This window comes from Littorina saxatilis, linkage group LG12, assembly GCF_037325665.1.
Source record: "Littorina saxatilis isolate snail1 linkage group LG12, US_GU_Lsax_2.0, whole genome shotgun sequence".
NCBI classification, from domain to species: Eukaryota; Metazoa; Mollusca; class Gastropoda; order Littorinimorpha; family Littorinidae; genus Littorina; species Littorina saxatilis.
The window spans coordinates 44,753,121-44,756,877 of record NC_090256.1 but is presented as its reverse complement, the minus strand read 5'-3'; positions in this window follow the sequence as shown (position 1 = coordinate 44,756,877).

Below are 3,757 nucleotides of genomic sequence, written 5' to 3'. Positions count from 1 at the left end.
GCATTTCACGTGTGTTTCATATTTGCTGACTTCAGCATTTCACGTGTTTCATTGTGCCGACTTCAGCATTTCACGTGAGTTTAATTTTTGTTGACTTCAGTATTTCACGTGTGTTTCATATTTGCTGACTTCAGCATTTCACGTGTTTCATTGTGCCGACTTCAGCATTTCACAAGTGTTTCATATTTGCTGAGTTCAGCATTTCACGTGTGTTTTACATTTCAAGGCATTTTCCCACACTTTCCCACGAGGAACCACACATGCACACTTTGTGCACGAAGACTATTAACTAAAACACGACTACCACGGGTGGTGTCAGTGTAGCAATGTTAAAACTGCATTTTTCCAGTGCACATGATCTGTGAGGAGGTAACAATACACAGATTGTCATTTCACCCGGTGAGCGCTGATCTTCCCAGCACAGGTCGCACTCTGCTTGAAATGTAATCACATCATAAACACACGCATTCAACGTCGCACGACACACGAATATGCCACCGTCCAAGCCCCACCCACCCAAACGAAAAGCAGCATAGTACTTTGCAGAGGAAGTGAGAGCCACGAACATTCCAAGAGAAGATGCTAAAAGTGGTAAGAGATCGACCAGAACATCTCAAATCGATAAAACTGTAGAGATTCATCTTTCATGTGTCACTTTGACGAGGCAGTGTCATCCATACTTTCAGATAGTTTTCTTTCAAATCGTGGCAATACGACTTTGCAAACCCAACTCCCTTAGCATCCACACAGTCAACCGAATTGCACCAAAAATACATTTTACTGCGGTCCTTTCTCAAGCCAGAGCCATTAGACCTCTTTTACTCGCAGTTGAACCCTTCGCCCACGACGACCACCACAACATCGACACCGATCCGACACTATCCCTTGTCAATATGGCGATGGCCAGAAATACTTGGGCTTACAGTTTATTCTCGCTAGCCTGCATTTATCTGCCCCTGTTAACACAATAATGACGTCAAGCCAGGAACTGGAACAAGCCGCCGTAAAACAAGGGGACAGAGAGGGGGGGGGGGGGGGGGGATATTCGATATTCGAGATGTAGGTATGGCGTTAAAGCATGATTCTGTCCACATTAGAAGATACTCAAAATTTGAGAAAGAGAGAGAGAGAATTTAATTGAATTGAATTGAACTTTATTTAACAAGAGAAAGAGAGAGAGAGAGAGAGGGGGGGGGAAGAGAGAGAGAGTGAGAGAGAGAGAGATAATAAGAGAGAGACTGCCGCAAAAGCTTAGTGGATAAGACTTGGTCCTCCCACGTTGAAGGTTGAGTGTTCGAATCCTGGCCGGGGTTGAGGGTGGCCGTGGAGATTTTCCGATCTCCTAGGTCAACTTATATGCAGACCTGCTAGTGCATTATCCCCCTTCGTGTGTGCAAGTACAATACCAAGTACGCACCAAAAGGATCCCGTAATCCAATTCAGAGTTCGGTGGGTTATAGACACGAAAAAAACCAAGAATGTAGCCCCCGGAAAAAATAAAACATGACTGCTGAAATGGCTAGGAACAAAAGTCGGTCATACACCTAAATCCCCACTTAAAGAAATATAAGTTTGAACAGAGAGGAAAAAAATCCACAAATGTACTTGGGGGTTTCAGCCTATTAGTGCAGAAGAAGAAGAAAGACCGTGTGTATATGTATACATCAGAATTTCAACAAATCATGAGACAGTAAAACACCACGATGAAGCCACAGGAATGTGTGCACACCAAACTTCAAAGTTCTAAACATCAGGCCAAACAAAAATACTTAAGTTCTGCTTCGTAAATGTAGCGCAGTCATCGCAAAGCTCATCAACGTAAACATATATCTTTTTTTACATTGTGCTTTTCGCTAAAGCCGAGTTAAAAAAAAAACCGGAGACAGTAAAGAACATTATGATTACACCTGGAAACATGTAAAATACCTATCAATGCGAGTGACATCAGACCACTATGGAACGCCAGATACGCCATGTCCCCGCGGAATTCCTCGCGTAATTCTGCGCGGACTTTCGAGCTATTCTCGTCGTTGATTGGTCAGAAATTCCGCCCGGACTTTTAATGTCCTCGCGCAATTCCTCGAGGAATTAGGCGAGGAATTCCGCCCGGACTTTTGAGCTATTCTCTACTCACTAAAAACATGGAACACTCATATGTAATTGCTTTGAAATCAAGGGCGATCACTCAAATTCTTCAAACCGCAGGATTACAAATAGCAATTGATGTTGCGCTGTTAATGGTGCAAGATGTGAATGCGATCATTGCCAAGACCCATGTATCATAGGTGCTTGAAGAACACATTTTCTTACAGGCAGAATGTTAAATTAAACAGAAAAATACAGATTTTAGACAGATCTGTACGCAATTTTGCTCGCTATATTGGCATCTACTTCTTCAGATGCGTACTGAAATCAGCAACTGTCCTGCTTCCTTTGCAGACATGAATTGAGTTGTTGTTGTTGTTGTTGTTGTTGTTGTTGTTGTTGTTGTCAGAGATGTATTTTCTGGTTTATTTGTGGCTGGTATAGCATTTTATTCAAGTAAGGGTATGTATATTTGTCATTCGACGTACACGCCTTGTCAGACCTTTTTTTACTTAAAAGAGCGTAAAGGAAGGACTTTTGTTATGTGTGTGCAGCATCCTTTCAAAGTAGAACTGTAAAAAGAGGCGTAAAACGACACAAATGACTCATTTCATGCGCCATCCGTTACTCATCAGACTGCTAGATTTTTCGTTAAGACCAAGGTCACAAAGAACTACACTGTTCCGAGAATATTTGCTCGGGACGGTCAGATAATACTGTTTCAAATTATATTTCTTTCTTTTTCCAAATCGGGGCGAGGGTGAGGTGGGGGATGAGGCAGGGTTTCAGATGTGCGTGTGTGTGTGTGTGTGTGTGTGTGTGTGTGTGTGTGTGTGTGTGTGTGTGTGTGTGTGTGTGTGTGTGTGCGATTATGATACACGCTCACAGAAAAAAAGGATAGTGGACAAATCAAACCAATGCACAAACGGTCAGAATCTCTGTGACCTCTGTGTTCAGTCAGTCAAAACACTTTATTTGAATGAAGGGAAACAACTCATGAGCACTTATCTGAAGTGTGTACTGTTTGCAAGAACTGCTTCCACGAAATAGCTGTGTTCACACTCACACACGCGCGCGCGCGGTTAATGTTGGTTTCTTTGATCCGACTCTCTTCCAATCCCACTGTTCTGATGTCTCTATCTAAAAGTCCGTGCAAAACGATCCGATTCTATTCCGTTCCAACTTTTTTTAAATTTCTCGATCTAAAACTCCGGGCAGAAAGTGCCGAACCCATACGAACGTTCCCGATAAAAGTCCGGGCTGAATTACGCGAGGACATTTGAACCAATCAAAGACGAGTATAGCCCGAAAGTCCTCGCGCAATTCCCGGACATAAAAAGTCCGGGCGGAATTTCTGACCAATCAACGACGAGAATAGCTCGAAAGTCCGCGAGGAATTCTGCGAGGACATGGCGTATCTGGCGTTCCATAGTATCTGGTGTTCCATTGACCACAGCTTGACTTGATCCTGATGCATGTCCACCTCGTTCGAAGTTCATCAACAAAAACATACCATTTGAGCCCTGTGCAATTCCGTGCTGCCCGCAGTTTCACCAAACCCTGAGAGAGCAAATGAGATAACGAAGACACACGAAAGCATGAACAAAACCATGCACGCCCGTTAACCCCCAGTGAAATAGAAATACTTGATTTAACGTTGTTAACTTCCAAC